At 43.6% G+C, this 17995-nt stretch overlaps 1 protein-coding gene across 2 annotated transcripts in view; it reads left to right on the top strand.

Moving 5' to 3' along the window:
* The window catches only part of TMCC2 (transmembrane and coiled-coil domain family 2), a 221586-nt gene that overhangs the window by 200787 nt on the left and 2804 nt on the right, over positions 1-17995 (top strand). The gene's annotated exons all lie outside the window — the stretch shown is intronic.

Here is a 17995-nt window from a genome sequence, read left to right as displayed (position 1 = left end):
GGGGATTATTAGAGGGGAGGTTGGGACTTTATATGAAGCATGTACCAGCAAGCAGGTAGTAAGATGAACATAGAGGAATTTATTGACATAATACCAGAGCACATACGTTACAATCGCACAATGCATACAAGATAAAACAGGTAAGTACATAATGTCATATAATAAACATTCATGATAATATTGTTCATACAGTTGATAGAAAGATGAACAAGGTAAAAAGTTAAATAGAAGTAACTCAAAATACCACCTGGAATAAATTCCCTAGTACATCAAGATTTCAAGGTAGGGTAAAGTAGGGTAAAAACCAGTAATATCTGCTGGACCTAAGGCCTCACTAGACCTGTGGGGGGGGGTTGGAAAAGATATAGTTGATGAGGACTGGATAAACAGTTTAAGCACGGCATATGTTGGCTCAACGCGTTTCGTGGCTTCCATGCCACTCATCAGGAGCGAGCCCGTGTAGTATCTGGAAATATATTGGAATAATTACATAATACAATAGGACAAGAGACATTGGTAATGGGGGAGCGTGGTAAACGAGCCCCCAAGGTTACTGTGTGGGAATACTCACTGAGAGACTGTATAGTGACGGTGTAGCGACGGGGCCCCATGAGCCATCCAGGTGACCCCCACCGGGAGCCGAGGTGGGGAGCCCCGCAGAGACGGCAACGAACGCCGACCAGGGCAGGCACAGGAGCCGAGGAAAGTCTGGAGAAAAGTGAATAAGGGTGAAGGTATGTAGGCATGTAAGGAGAAAAGTAAGAGGAGAGAGGAAAGGGAGCCCCCAGAAATGGGGTGGAGTGATGGAAAGTGTGGGAGATAGAGAGGAGAAAAACCGTGATGGAGTGAAGTGAGGTGGAGAACCAATTCAACTAAGTGTGGTTACCAAGGTGGGAGAGGTAGTGAGTGTACCTGAAAGTGGTGAGGTCCTAGGAGAGGAAATTGCAAGGTGTGTGATCGCCTGTGTAGAAAACCTCGAGTGCTCTATGTGCCCAAACCTATTACCTTCCCTGCCCCCAATGACCTTAGTGACACCTCCCCTGTGTCTTATCCTTAGTATTCTCATTCTACCAAGCCCATCTTTAATATCCCTTGTCATCTATTATATTGTTTATTTTCTCCCTACCCTGTTACCCTTCCCATAATCCTGATGGGGCTTTGTTGTTGGTGGTGTAGTTCGGCGGGGCCGCCTTGTTGCCTGGTCCTTGTCCCCCTCAGGAGCCGCGACGCGCCTTGCGGGTCTCCTCCCTCCCCCGGGCCTTCCCCCTGGGGGGGTGGACACTTGGCCAATGCGCGTCGACGTCACGCAATACGCTGTACGTGCGGCCTCCCCTGTACAGTGCCGTCACGCGCAGCGTTCACTCCACCTCGTGGGCCAATGGGGAGGTTCTTCCGCGCCGTCTTGCCGGCTGTGTCCGACTTGCGGTGCTCCTCCCCCCGCCACACGGCGTGACGTTGGAGGGTGGCACTCGCGGCGGCGTTACCTGGACGCTCTTCGGGGCGGCACGGGCACTCGAGGTTTTCTACACAGCCGATCACACACCTTGCAATTTCCTCTCCTAGGACCTCACCACTTTCAGGTACACTCACTACCTCTCCCACCTTGGTAACTACACTTAGTTGAATTGGTTCTCCACCTCACTTCACTCCATCACGGTTTTTCTCCTCTCTATCTCCCACACTTTCCATCACTCCACCCCATTTCTGGGGGCTCCCTTTCCTCTTACTTTTCTCCTTACATGCCTACATACCTTCACCCTTATTCACTTTTCTCCAGACTTTCCTCGGCTCCTGTGCCTGCCCTGGTCGGCGTTCGTTGCCGTCTCTGCGGGGCTCCCCACCTCGGCTCCCGGTGGGGGTCACCTGGATGGCTCATGGGGCCCCGTCGCTACACCGTCACTATACAGTCTCTCAGTGAGTATTCCCACACAGTAACCTTGGGGGCTCGTTTACCACGCTCCCCCATTACCAATGTCTCTTGTCCTATTGTATTATGTAATTATTCCAATATATTTCCAGATACTACACGGGCTCGCTCCTGATGAGTGGCATGGAAGCCACGAAACGCGTTGAGCCAACATATGCCGTGCTTAAACTGTTTATCCAGTCCTCATCAACTATATCTTTTCCAACCCCCCCACAGGTCTAGTGAGGCCTTAGGTCCAGCAGATATTACTGGTTTTTACCCTACTTTACCCTACCTTGAAATCTTGATGTACTAGGGAATTTATTCCAGGTGGTATTTTGAGTTACTTCTATTTAACTTTTTACCTTGTTCATCTTTCTATCAACTGTATGAACAATATTATCATGAATGTTTATTATATGACATTATGTACTTACCTGTTTTATCTTGTATGCATTGTGCGATTGTAACGTATGTGCTCTGGTATTATGTCAATAAATTCCTCTATGTTCATCTTACTACCTGCTTGCTGGTACATGCTTCATATAAAGTCCCAACCTCCCCTCTAATAATCCCCTTGTTTGTGCTATAGATTTGGGATGGAAACGCTTGACCTTACCAGGTCTTGGTTTCATTTAAAGTCCCTAGGGATGGAAATGGGTGACCTTACCAGGCCATGATTTCCGCAAAGTCCCTAATACCAAAAACCCCCTTCTCCTGTACTACAGCTCATATTGTCATCTATCCAGGAATCAACTGCAAGTTGAAAAACACCAATTAATCTTTTGACAAGGAAAAACACCAATTAAAATATGCTTATGTTGAATAAATAGAAAGTCCTAAAGCTCCCAGGACCATACATTAGATCAGCCCTCAAATTTTCCACTCGCCTACTCGCATTTTGCGAGTGGAAAATGACTTCTTGCGAGTGTGAGCTTCCTGGGAGCGGAGGGGGCGAGCAATGTCGGCAGGCATGGTTGAATGGTAGCCCTTCTCCCAGCAATCGCTCTGGGGGAAAAGAACGTGGAGAAAGAGGAGAGCCGGCCGGAGTACAGAGCGGAGATGGCCAGCTGTACCAGCTTACATTTGCATTGCCGTCCGCTCGCGGTCACGCACAGCCCCGCCTCCTTACTTGGCACCAGTAATAGAATGCCGTTCCAATGCCAGGACATGTTCTGTCTGTCACAGACGCCAGGTCAGGAAGCGGGGCTGTGTGTGACCGCAAGTGGCTGGCAGTTCAAATGTAAGCTGTTACAGCGGGCAATCCCCGCTCTGTGATGACTGGCCACGCTGCAATCATGGGCACAGGCGAGGCTCTATTGGTGGGCACTGGTCACGCTGCAATAATGGGCAAATGTGAGGCTGCATTGGTGGGCACTGGTCACGCTGCAATAATGGGCAAATGTGAGGCTGCATTGGTGGGCACTGGTCACGCTGCAATGATGTGCACAGGTGAGGCTGCATTGGTGGGCACTGGTCACGCTGCAATGATGGGCACAGGTAAGGCTGCATTGGTGGGCACAGGTCACACTGCAATGATGGGCAAAGGTGAGGCTGCATTAGTGGGCACTGGTCATGCTGCAATGATGAGCACAGGTGAGGCTACATTAGTGGGCACAGGTCACACTGCATAGATGGGCACAGGTGAGGCTGCATAGATGGGCACAGGTGAGGCTGCATAGATGGGCACTGGTGAGGCTGCATTGATGGGCACTGGTGAGGCTGCATTGATGGGCACTGTTGAGGCTGCATTGATGGGCACTGGTCAGGCTGTATTGATGAGCACAGGTGAGGCTGCATTATTGGGCACTGGTCATGCTGAATTGATGGGCAAAATTGAGGCTGCAATGATGGGCACAGGTAAGGCTGCAATGATGGGCAGAGATGAGGCTGCATTGATGGGCAGAGGTGAGGCTGCATTGATGGGCACAGATGAGGCTGCAATGATGGACACAGGTGAGGCTGCATTGATGGGCACAGGTGAGGCTGAACTGTTACGCACTGATAACGTTTTTAATTTTTATTTATATTTGTAACTTAATTCTGCATAAAACATTTAAGTGTAATTTCATGAGATCATTTATGAGGGTGTGTTTAGGGGTGGGGTTAGGTGGGGCAACTGGTGGCGAGTAACCCTTAAGGCCTGGTTAGTAGCTCAGGACTTGAAATTTTGAGCCCTGCATTAGTAACCCTTAAGGCCTGGTTAGTACCTCAGGACTTGAAATTTTGAGCCCTGCATTAGAAGTTGTACCAAACCTATAGCTCACAGTACACATGCAAGAATGCATCACGATGTCAAAATGGGCAAGGATGTTAAATCCAAAGATACAATCCAAAGCAAGTGTTTAGTAAAGTGTTAAAGAAAAAAACTTCTTTGATACTTCACCCAACCCAGTGAGCAGCAGATAGCATGAGGGTCATCCAGGGAAAAGCCAACAAATTACAGTGTTAATAAAAAAACATGATTACATCTCATGTGGCTGTTCCAAAAAGTGGCTAGCGAAATGCATTGCAGAGCATGACGTGTTTCATTGCTAACATGAACGATTTTCTCAAATACCTTAATCCCTTAATAGGTGTTCTAATTCCTATCCACTCTCTCCAAAACGTAAAAAAAAAAAGTGTTTTGCTGTTAGGTTTAATTTAAACATATGATATCGACACTGGCTGAAACATTTTCACCATCCAACACACTTCCAGGAATGTAAAATCTCAAGTCTCTGTGACAGGTGGATAAAACCACAGAGAACACCAAGGCAACAGGCATTTAACAACTTTCCGACCACTGCACGCCGATCTACGTCGGCACAATGGCAGCGGTGAGCAAATGGGCGTACCTGTACGTCCCCTTTAAGGCTGGATTCACACCTATGCATTTTTAGTGCTTTTTGCATTTTGCAGATTTGCACAACAGAATGTGTTCCATAGGAAACTATAGTAAATGGACTGTAGTACAAATCTGCAAAATGCAAAAAGCACTAAAAATGCATAGGTGTGAATCCAGCCTAAGAGCCGGGGATAGCAGGCGCACGCGCCGCGTACAGAGCGACCTTGCTCGCAAGACCGGCGGACTTGATGTAAATGCTATCGTATTTTTTTCATACTTCAGTTTGGGACTGCTTTGAATGTCCTAGTCAAAGAATGCTGTCCGTGTCCTCCAGTGAATGCTAATGAAAGGAAGATTTTTTTTCTTTCGTATTCACCATAAAATTATTTTTCCTATTGTGTTGGGTGTTCTTTCTGTTGTGGGCCTGTTTCCACACAGTTAAGATGTTTTCTTCTTTTTATCTTTGCCACTTTGTTGCTGGTTACCACTTCAGAGCTTGTTAAGTATATGCAGGGGTATACCCCCTTGTAGGCTGTGCCTTCTGTTTTGCCTACTGTCCATTCTCCAAGAGGCAGCAGCTATACCCCAGACCTTAGAAGACTGGCTGTGCCCCCCAAGTAACCACTTAAGGACCGCCCCACATACATGTACTGCGTCAGGGCGGCCCTTAAGCGCATAATCATGTACCTGTACGTCATCGCTGTCATCGGCTCTGGGGGGGTGAGTCTCTCCTTCAGAGGAGAGACAGAAAGGCAGTAAGCAAGGCAGACCACGATTCTGTGAGGGAGGAAAATGGAGATCTTGTGTTTCTACTAAGCAGAAACACGGATGGCTGTTTTCCTTCAGTGTCAGCATTCCCCCCACAGTTAGGCAGCATACCCTAGGAGCACACTTAACCCTTTGATTGGCCCCTGATGTTAACCCCTTCCCTGCCAGTGTCATTTATACAGTGACAGTGCATTTTTTTTAGCACTGATCACTGTATTGGTGTCACTGGTCCCCGAAAGTGTCACTTAGTGTCAGATTTGCTGCCACAATATCGCAGTCCCGCTAAAAATCGCTGATCGCCACCATTAAATCCATAAAAATATCCCATAGATTGTAGACACTATAACTTTTGCGCAAACCAATCAATATACACTTATTCTGATTTTTTTTTTACCAAAAATATGTAGCAGAATACATATTGACCTAAATTTATGAAGAAATTCGATTTTTTACATTTTTTTTATTGAACATGTTTTATAGCTCAAAGTAAAAAATAATGTGTTTTTTTTTTTTTTTTTTGTTTTTTTTTTAAATTGTCGGCCATTATTTGTTTATTTGTTTAAAAAATAAAAACCGCAGAGGTGATCAAATACCACCAAAAGAAAGCTCTATTTGTGGGGGAAAAAAGGACATCAATTTTGTTGGGGTACAGCAGCGCACGACCGTGCAATTGTCAGTTAACCTCCTCCCGCCCATGCTATAGCCGAAAAATGGCTATAGCACGGGCCTTAATTGCCAGGAGGGCGTCCATGTATGTCCTCCAGAGCATGCTCTGTCTGGGTGCCCCCTGCGGGTCGCGCGCAGCGCGCTCTGTGATCACCAAGTCAATGAGACTCCCTACCCCTTAATACATAATCAGCTGTCAGCCAATGACAGTTGATCACGTGATGCAAATAGAAGATCAGGAATCGGCTTTTTTCTCCCTCACGCTGATAGCGTGAGGAGAAAAAAAAGCCGATCATCAACTTCTATCAGAGGGACATCGGTCCCGAATGCGGAGAGACGCCGCCACCTCATCTGTGCCACCTGCCAGTGCATATCAGTGTTGCCAAACAGTGCTCACCAGTGCCACCTATCAATGCCCACCAGTGCCATCTGTCAATGCCCACCAGTGCCACCTATCAATGTCCATCAGTGCCCACCAGTGCCACCTCATCAGTGCCACCTATCTGCCCATCAGTTTAGACTATCAGTGCCCATCAGTGCAGCCTCATCAGAGCACATCAGTGAGGGAGAAAGATTACTTGTTTGCAAAATTTTATAACAAATTATAAAACTGTTTTGTTTTTTGTTTTTTTTTCAAAATTTTCTGTCATTCTTTTGCTAAAAAAAAAAAAAAAAAAAAAAAGAAAACCCCTGAAGTGATTAAATACCACCAAAAGAAAGCTCTATTTGTGGGGAAAAAAAATGCTAAAATGTAATTTAGGTACAGTGTTGCATGACCGTGCAATTGTAATTTAAAGAGTGACAGCAATGAAAGCTGAAGATTGGCCTGGGCAGGAAGGGGGTTTAAGTGTCCAGTAAGCAAGTGGTTAAAGCAACGCAGTAACATATTGCAAAAAACGGCCTGGTCAGGAAGGGGGTAAAACCTTCCAGAGCTGAAGTGGTTAACAAATGGAGAAAAAAGATTTTACGGTGTGTACAAAAAAAAACTTTTTTTTCTAAACTGTTATGTACACTGTTATTTAGTGAAAAATCATTCTTGCCAAACAAATCTATTAACCTTCTATGAGGAGGTGAACTGCCATCTAGATGAAGGAAGGCCCGTAGACATAGTGTATCTGGATTTTGCAAAGGCATTTGATACAGTTCCCCACAAACGTTTACTATACAAGTTAAGGTCTGTTGGCATGGACCAAAGGGTGAGTACCTGGATTGAAAACTGGCTATAAGGACGAGTTCAGAGGGTAGTGATAAATGGGGAGTACTCGGAATGGTCCAATGTGGAAAGTCCCTCAGGATTCTGTCCTGGGACCAATCCTATTTAATTTATTCATAAATGACTTGGAGGATGGGATAAACAGCTCAATCTCAGTATTTGCAGACGATACTAAGCTAAGCAGGGCAATAGCTTCTCCGCAGGATGTGGAAACCTTTGCAAGAAGATCTGAACAAATTAATGGGGTGGGCAACTACATGGCAAATGAGGTTTAATGTAGAAAAAAGTAAAGTAATGCATTTAGATGGAAAAAACATGAATGCAATCTACTCACTAGGAGGAGAACCTTTGGGGAATCCAGGATGGAAAAGGACCTCTCGGGGTCCTAGTAGATGACAGGCTCAGCAGTGGCATGCAGTACCAAGCTGCTGCAAGGAAAGCCAATAGAATATTGGCATGCATTAACCGCTTGCTGACCGGCTCACGCCGATATACGTCGGCAGAAGGGCACGTACAGGCAGATTAACGTACCTGTACGTTGCCCTTTAAGAAGCGGTTTGCGGGTGCACGTGATTGCGGGTCCCGCGGACTCGATGTCCACGGGGATACCCGCGATCGCCTCACGGAGAGGAAGAACAGGGAAATGCTGGTGCAAACAAGCATTTCCCCGTACTGCCTAGTGACAGGACACTGATCACAGCTCCCTGTAATCAGGAGCGGTGATCATTTTCGTGTCACACATAGCCCCTCCCCCCCACAGTTAGAATCACTCCCTAGGACACACTTAACCCCTACATCGCCACCTAGTGGTTAACCCCTTTACTGTCAGTCAAATTTACACAGTAATCAATGCATTTTTAATTACACTGATCGCTGTATAAATGGTCCCAAAATCACGCCAGTAGTGTCCAATCTGATCGCCATAATGTCGCAGTCACAATAAAAATTTCAGATCGCCGCCATTACTAGTAAAAAAAAAAAAAATATTAATAAAAATGCAATAAAACTATCCCCTATTTTGTAGACGCTATAACTTTTGTGCAAACCAATCAATAAATGCTTATTGCAATTTTTTTACCAAAAATATGTAGAAGAATACGTATCGGCCTAAACTGACGAAAAAAAAAAAATTATATATTTTTGGGGGATATTTATTATAGCAAAAAGTAAAAAATAATGTGTTTTTTTTTTTTTTTTAAATTGTCGCTTTTTTTTGTTTATGGCGCAAAAAATAAAAACCGCAGAGGTGATCAAATACCACCAAAAAAAAACTATTTGTGGGGAAAAAAAGGATGTCAATTTTGTTTGGGAGCCACGTCGCACAACTGCGCAATTGTCAGTTAAAGCGACGCAGTGCCGAATCACAAAAATTGCTCTGGGCTTTGGGCAGCCAAATGGTCCAGGGCTTTAGTATTTAAAAAGGGAATTAACTCCAGAGATAAAACGATTATTATCCCACTCTACAAGACTTTGGTCCGGCCGCACCTGGAGTATGCCATCCAGATCTGGGCACCAGTCCTTAGGAAGGATGTGCTGGAAATGGAGTAACAAGAAGGGCAACAAAGCTAATAAAGGGACTGGAGGATCTTAGTTATGAGTAAAGATTACTATCTCTGAACTTATTTTCTCTGGAGAAGAGACGCTTGAGAGGGGATATGATTTCAATGTACAAATACCGTACTGGTGACCCCACAATAGGGCTAAAACTTTTCCGCAAAAGGGCATTTAACCTTCCTGGCGGTATGATTATGTCAGATTTTTGATGCTGAAAGCGGTGCATTGTTTCGCATTGAAATTTGGCGTTTTATATTGTAGGCCTGTAATTCTTAGGAATAACAAGAGTCTAGTAGGCATCCCAGGTATGATAAAGTTTGAAACAAGAAATCATAAATCATAATATAATAAATAACTATAAATAATTATAACAAATAATAATATAATAATAATAAAATGTATTCAATAATGTAATTATGTAAATCAAAAACACTGAAATTGCTGAATTGTCGCTGTCATCACTTTCAGTGTTTAATGACTAATATCCCCACAAATCACTATCCCTCAATTCTGCAAGTGTTCTAATTTACTATCGCTGTTTTCTAGCTGGTCTGAAACCACTTTTGACGTAAAGGGGCACTTTTTGGTTGCTATGGACCATCTCCAGTTTCCAGGAAGAAAGAACAGTATATATACTATAAAACTGCATGTAGGGCACTGAACAAAGCATTAGGGACAAAAGGGATGTGAAGTCATTTGATACAGTAAAGTAATCTGTAAGATTACAGTGTACTGTATGTGTCTTTTACTTTTTAAATTTGGTGCTGGGCTACGTCCCCATGCGTTGCGACACTTACAGGGAACGGAGCTCAGCACTGTGATAGATCGAGCGGAGGAGACAGCTCGCACACACAGCGGGGAGACATCGCAGGATCCTGGGGACAAGGTAAGTAAGCTGTACATGGATCCTGTGATGCAATCCCAAGTATGGTCTGGGGTTTCCGCTTTTTGATAATAAAAATTCACCCCGAGCCACACTCGGGAATACCACCAGGGAGGTTAAAAGACCATTCACTAAAATTAGAGGAAAAGCGATTTAACTGGAAACTGCATAGAGGGTTCTTTATGGTAAGAGCGGTAAGAATGTGGAATTCTCTTCCACAGGCAGTGGTTTCAGCAGGGAGCATAGATAACTTCAAAAAACTATTAGATAGGCACCTAAATGACCACAACATACAGGGATATACAACGTAATATTGACATAAAAGCGTGAACACACACACAGGTTGGACTTGATGGACTTTTTTCAACCTTATCAACTATGTAACTATGTAACTATTCAGGCTTCATAGCATGCCCTAAAGTAGACCTACATTCAGGCAGCCTTATTCTTCAAACAATGCAAGACAAGTCAGTTGAGGATTATCTAGCACAGTTTTTTTTTAACACCAAATTAGGCAGGCCATACATGGGTCGAATTTCGAAAGAATTTTCTTCTGAAAATCTTATCTAAGAATTTTTGTTCGTATTTGACACCATTAGTGGACTGCAGCAACAGCCTATTTTCGTGCGGCAATTAAATTTGAGTAATCGGACATGTTGGAAATTTTTTGAAAAACAAACGATTTTCTAATCAATGATGGGAGAATCGTGCGAGAAATGTAATCGAAAAAGAAATGCGCATGTGCAAGAAAAGAAAACTCCCGGAAAGAAAAGAAGATTCCCAGCCACAAAAATTCTTTTCTGTAGCAACATGAGATGAAATTGAATTGAATTTCAAAATCAATAGTAGCACCATCGGATCACAAAACAAATTTTCCGATTTTCAAAAGAAAATTCTTTCGAAATTTGACCATGTATTGCCTGCCTTAGGGAGATATATAAAAAAAAGTTGATCATTAACTGTGGGGTTTTTTAAACAAAATGTGACTGGCACTCTACCAGTTTTTAACACCAAATTAGGGACATTTAGAAAAAAAAGTTGATCTTTAACAGTGTTTTTTTTTTTTTTTTTTTAAATGTGACTGGCGTGCTATCAGTTTTTCAGCAATCTGATTGGCTAATTTTGCTCAAAGAGTCTGTTTATAAGTGCCTTACACAAATCAGCTATGCCAAGGTTTTAACTACCACCCCCAATGCCTGAAAGATGTGGAAAACCTTAAAGTAAAGGATAACGTTAATTTTGAAAAATAAAAGTCATACTTGATTTTGCACAGAGCAGCTCTAATATTCCGGTTCCCCCGCTGGCGCTCCTGGTCTTTGCGCTATAATGGGTATTTCAGCTTATATCTGCATGGCAGGGAGCGTATAAGCCTATGCCCCTGTAATGTTTGGTATTTAAGCTGATATACAGTACCTAGTTTGCCAAAATGTAATACCTTTAAACACAACGGTTATGATGATTTTAGCTAAGCGTTATCGTTAATATAATGTGTAAAACACACTCAAAATGGCATCTAACTGAAAATTACAATCTGATAAACATCAAAGTGTGTCAACATTTCTGTGATCAATGTCCAGCATTGTCTTTGGCAGACGAATGGTGAACTTTAATGTCCAACAATATCTTTAACAACCCACTGTTGAATTATAATACCAATCCCTTTGTTGCAGTGGTAAACTATTCTCCATAAATGTCCCTGGTGATACATTAGTAAACTATACTGTTATGCGGTTCTGGTTATTATATTGGTATTTCTAATGCCCCCAGCTATACACTTCAGAACTACTGACTGTCCCAGATGTCCCTTTAGTTTGACAAGGATTGCAACTTACTGTGTTTCATCTTTCTTCATCAGATTTTTCTATTAAATCTCAATTTACGTTGAGCACTAGTTGAAAGTGCAGAGAAGGGCAATCAAACTGATAAGAGGCATGGAGGAGCTCAGCTATGAGGAAAGATTTTTGAGAAACTGAATGTATTCTTTCTTGAGAAGAGGAGATTAAGGGGAGATATGATCAGCATGTACAAATACATAAGTGGTCCATATAGTGAACTTGGTGTTGAGTAATATACTTTAACCACTTGAGCCCCGGACCATTATGCTGCCTAAGGACCAGAGGTCTTTTTCCAATTTGGCACTGCGTCACTTTAACTGCTAATTGCGCGGTCATGCAATGCTGTACCCAAACGAAATTTGCGTCCTTTTCTTCCCACAAATAGAGCTTTCTTTTGATGGTATTTGATCACCTCTGCAGTTTTTATTTTTTGCGCTATAAACGGAAAAAGACCGAAAATTTGGAAAAAAAATGATATTTTCTACTTTTTGTTATAAAAAAAATCCAATAAACTAAATTTTAGTCATACATTTAGGCCAAAATGTATTCGGCCACATGTCTTTGGTAAAAAAAATGTCAATAAGCATATATTTATTGGTTTGCGCAAAAGTTATAGCGTCTACAAACTAGGGTACATTTTCTGTAATTTACACAGCTTTTAGTTTATGACTGCCTATGTCATTTCTTGAGGTGCTAAAATGGCAGGGCAGTACAAAACCCCCCCAAATGACCCCATTTTGGAAAGTAGACACCCCAAGGAAATTGCTGAGAGGCATGTTGAACCCATTGAATATTTATTTTTTTGGTCCCAAGTGATTGAATAATGACAAAAAAAAAAAAAAAAAATATTTACAAAAAGTTGTCACTAAATGATATATTGCTCACACAGGCCATGGGCCTATGTGGAATTGCACCCCAAAATACATTTAGCTGCTTCTCCTGAGTATGGGGATACCACATGTGTGGGACTTTTTGGGAGCTTAGCCGCGTACGGGGCCCCGAAAACCAAGCACCGCCTTCAGGATTTCTAAGGGTGTAAATTTTTGATTTCACTCTTCACTGCCTATCACAGTTTCGGAGGCCATGGAATGCCCAGGTGGCACAAAACCCCCTCAAATGACCCCATTTTGGAAAGTAGACACCCCAAGCTATTTGCTGAGAGGCATATTGAGTCCATGGAATATTTTATATTTTGACACAAGTTGCGGGAAAGTGACACTTTTTTTTTTTTTTTTTTTTTGCACAAAGTTGTCACTAAATGATATATTGCTCACACAGGCCATGGGCATATGTGGAATTGCACCCCAAAATACATTTAGCTGCTTCTCCTGAGTATGGGGATACCACATGTGTGGGACTTTTTGGGAGCCTAGCCGTGTACGGGGCCCCGAAAACCAAGCACCGCCTTCAGGATTTCTAAGGGTGAAAATTTTTGATTTCACTCTTCACTGCCTATCACAGTTTCGGAGGCCATGGAATGCCCAGGTGGCACAAAACCCCCCCAAATGACCCCATTTTGGAAAGTAGACACCCCAAGCTATTTGCTGAGAGGCATGGTGAGTATTTTGCAGCTCTCATTTGTTTTTGAAAATGAAGAAAGGCAAGAAAAAACTTTTTTTTTTTTCTTTTTTCAATTTTCAAAACTTTGTGACAAAAAGTGAGGTCTGCAAAATACTCACTATACCTCTCAGCAAATAGCTTGGGGTGTCTACTTTCCAAAATGGGGTCATTTGGGGGGGTTTTGTGCCACCTGGGCTTTCCATGGCCTCCGAAACTGTGATAGGCAGTGAAGAGTGAAATCAAAAATTCACGCCCTTAGAAAGCCTGAAGGCGGTGCTTGGTTTTCAGGGTCCCGTACGCGGCTAGGCTCCCAAAAAGTCTCACACATGTGGCATCCCCGTACTCAGGAGAAGCAGCAGAATGTATTTTGGGGTGTAATTTCACATATTCCCATGGCATGTTTGAGCAATATATCATTTAGTGACAACTTTGTGCAAAAAAAAAAAAAAAAATTTGTCTCTTTCCCGCAACTTGTGTCGCAATATAAAATATTCCATGGACTCGACATGCCTCTCAGCAAATAGCTTGGGGTGTCTACTTTCCAAAATGGGGTCATTTGGGGGGGTTTTGAACTGTCCTGGCATTTTATGCACAACATTTAGAAGCTTATGTCACACATCACTCACTCTTCTAACCACTTGAAGACAAAGCCCTTTCTGACACTTTTTGTTTACATGAAAAAGATATTTTTTTTTCCAAAAAAATTACTTTGAACCCCCAAACATTATATATTTTTTTAAAGCAAATGCCCTACAGATTTAAATGGTGGGTGTTTCATTTTTTTTTTTCACACAGTATTTGCGCAGCGATTTTTCAAACGCATTTTTTGGGGAAAAAACACACTTTTTTAAATTTTAATGCACTAAAACACACTATATTGCCCAAATGTTTGATGAAATAAAAAAGATGATCTTAGGCCGAGTACATGGATACCAAACATGACATGCTTTAAAATTGCGCACAAACGTGCAGTGGCAACAAAATAAATACATTTTTAAAAGCCTTTAAAAGCCTTTACAGGTTACCACTTTAGATTTACAGAGGAGGTCTACTGCAAAAATTACTGCCCTCGATCTGACCTTCGCGGCGATACCTCACATGCATGGTGCAATTGCTGTTTACGTTTGACGACAGACCGCCGCTTGCGTTCGCCTTAGCGCGAGAGCAGGGGGCGACAGGGGTGCTTCTTTTTTTTTTTTTTTTTTTTTTTTTTTTTCTTTATTATTTTTTTGCTTTTTTATCTTATTTTTAAACTGTTCCTTTCATTTTTTTTTTTTTTTTTAAATCATTTTTATTGTTATCTCGGGGAATGTAAATATCCCCTATGATAGCAATAGGTAGTGACAGGTACTCTCCTCTGCCCTCAAAGCATCTGATGACACCAAGATCGGTGTGATAAAATGCTTCCCCAATTTCCCAATGGCGCTATTTACATCTGGCGAAATCTAAGTCATAAAATGCTCGTAGCTTCCGGTTTCTTAGGCCATAGAGATGTTTGGAGCCACTCTGGTCTCTGATCAGCTCTATGGTCAGCTGGCTGAATCACCGGCTGCATTCTCAGGTTCCCTGTTGAGACAGGAGAGCCAGAGGAAAACACGGAAGACGGTGGGGGGGGGGGGCATTCCCTCCCACGGCTTGTAAAAGCAGTCTAGAGGCTAATTAGCCGCTAGGATTGCTTTTACATGAAAGCCGACCGCTTGCTGAAAAGAATGATACCAAGATGATACCTAAACCTGCAGGCATCATTCTGGTATAACCATTCAAAGTCGTGAATGGCGTACCTGAAGACAAAAAAATGGTTAACAATAAAGCACAGTAAACGGTAAAGTATAAAAAATTGCATACCTGAAAAGCAAACATGATAAAACATAATAACAATAAAACATTGCAGAATAGAATACAGTAAAAAAGAGCAGAACAAGAGAGAGAGAATAGAGAGAGAGAGAGAACAATAAAACAACAACTATTTTTTTTTATTTTATATATTTTTTTTTTTTTTTTACACTTTTTTTGTAACTAACTTTTATAACGGTAACCGGTTCCAGGTTCGGGTCTCTCAAAATGCGATGGCATCTTGGGAGACCCTGTGAAAGTGTGCCTAGTCTGTGCAATGCTGTACCCTACTCAACTAATGAATGGTAGCGTGGTAGCGTTCAAAACATTCACCAATGCAAAGACCAGGATTGTCAGGACAGGAGGGACAATAATAGCGGGTGTCACGCCTATATCCGCGCTTGCTGCAGACACAACATCTTTTTTGGGGGGGTTCGCTGGGTAGGGGTACTCGGGAGGACATAAAGAAAATGCCTGTCATGCAGCCGACTGCATTTGGTTGGGGATGTGAATGGGGGAAGTACGGGCGCTGCAGAAGTGGTGGGTTCCCAATTAGGATTGGCGAATGCAGCAGGAAGGGCACTATGGGCACGACGGGCCTGTGTTTGTCTTTTTGGTGGCAGCGGGACACTACTTGTGCTTGCCACCTCACCAGCTTGAACTGCACTTATGGGACTCGCCACGTCACCAAGTGTTACTGCAGTGCTGGTTTGACTACGACCGGGGTGTACTAGGCCGCTGGCGCTTGCCAGTTCAATAAAAAGCTACCAAAAAAACTGTTAGCGATCGCAGGGATCAGGCCTGACTCTGCGAACACTGCAGTTATGCGTTTAGTGTTTTGTAAGTGACAGTGATCGATCGATACTGCACTTGGGTGGGCTGAGCTGGGCCGGGGGGAGGGGCAAAATGCAGGTGCTAGCAGGTATCTGGGCTGATCCCGCTAACACTGTGTTTTTGGGAACCCTAAACTGCTGGGGACGGTAGTATAGATCTGATCGGATCAGATATTGATCCGTTCAGATACTATACCACTAAGGGAGGCGTATGCTGCGTGCGTGGGTGTTAGCGGTACTGGCGCTAATCTGACGCTGCTTGGGGCTGGTGCTTGCCAGTTCACCAAAATACTACCAAAAAAACTGTTAGCGATCGCAGGGATCAGGCCTGACTCTGCGAACGCTGCAGTTATGCGTTTAGTGTTTTGTAAGTGTCAGTGATCGATCGATACTGCACTTGGGTGGGCTGGGCTGGGCCGGGCGGAGGGGCAAAACGCAGGTGCTAGCAGGTATCTGGGCTGATCCCGCTAACACTGCGTTTTTGGGAACCCTAAACTGCTGGGGACGCTAGTATAGATCTGATCGGATCAGATATTGATCCGATCAGATACTATACCACTAAGGGAGCTGTACGGTGCGTGCGTGGGTGTTAGCGCTACTGGCGCTAACCTGACGCTGCCTGGGGATGGTGCTTGCCAGTTCACCAAAATGCTACCAAAAAAATGTTAGCGATCGCAGGGATCAGGCCTGACTCTGCGAACGCTGCAGTTATGCGTTTAGTGTTTTGTAAGTGACAGTAGTGATCGATCGATACTGCACTTGGGTGGGCTGAGCTGGGCCGGGCGGAGGGGCAAAACGGAGGTGCTAGCAGGTATCTGGGCTGATCCCGCTAACACTGTGTTTTTGGGAACCCTAAACTGCTGGGAACGCTAGTATAGATCTGATCAGATCAGATATTGATCCGATCAGATACTATACCACTAAGGGAGGCGTATGCTGCGTGCGTGGGTGTTAGCGGTACTGGCGCTAATCTGACGCTGCCTGGGGCGACGCATATCACCGCCGGGCGATCAGGGGGCTAAACCTTTATTCGGTAATAAACGGCGGGTGCCCTGACACTAAAAAAAATAAACAAACTAACCAGCGTCACCCGTAACAGTTATACGGTGATCAGTGGTGAAAGGGTTAACTAGGGGGCCATCAAGGGGTTAAAACATTTATTAGATAGTATATGGGGGTCCCTGTCGCTATAAAACGCTGACGGCGAACCTAAATATTTACCTCACTAACTAGCATCACCAGCGACACTAATACAGCGATCAGAAAAATGATTGCTTAGCGACACTGGTGACGGGGGGTGATCAAGGGGTTAAAACTTTATTAGGGGGGGTTAGGGGGGTATCCTAGACCTAAAGGGGGCTAATATTCACTGTCCCAACACTGTAACTGTCACAAACTGACACCAATACAGTAATCAGAAAAAAAAAAAAAACTGGTGTCAGTTTGTGACAGGGAGGGGGGGGAGGTGATTGGGGGGGGATCGGGGGGCAATCGGGGGGGGGATCGGGGTGTTTTGTGTGCCTGGCATGTTCTACTGTGTTGTGTAGTGTTGGTGCACTCACAGTGATGTCTTCTCTCCTCGGCGCTGCAACGGAATACCGAGCCGAGGAGAGATGACATCATTTCCTTTGCTGCTGTTTAGCATACGGACCCCCCACCCGCGGAAGGCAAATCACGTATATATACGTGATTTTGCCTGTCCGTGCCACCTTGCCGACGTAAATCGGCGTGAGGCGGTCGTCAAGTGGTTAAGGTCATCACAGAGGACGAGGGGGCACACTTTATGTCTAGAGGAAAAGAGATTTCATCTCCAAATACAGAAAGGTTTCTTCACAGTAAGAGCTGTGGAATAGACTCCCTCCAAAAGTGGTTTTGGCCAGATTGCTTTAGAAAAGGCCTGGATTCTTTCCTAAATGTACAAAGTATAACTGGGTACTAACCAGTGTTCATTTTGGCAGCAAATTTTTAGTTTTAGTCTTAGTCTTAGGACTAAAATGGCATTTTAGTTTAGTCACATTTTAGTCTTCTGAAATTGTTTTAGTTTTAGTCGTATTTAGTCGACTAAATCTCCAGTACATTTTAGTCGACTAAAATCATTTTAATTGACTAAAACTAAT

This window comes from Aquarana catesbeiana, linkage group LG02, assembly GCF_042186555.1.
Source record: "Aquarana catesbeiana isolate 2022-GZ linkage group LG02, ASM4218655v1, whole genome shotgun sequence".
Lineage (NCBI taxonomy): Eukaryota > Metazoa > Chordata > Amphibia > Anura > Ranidae > Aquarana > Aquarana catesbeiana.
The sequence above is the reverse complement of the archived record's forward strand: the minus strand, read 5'-3'. Positions and strand labels throughout refer to the sequence as shown.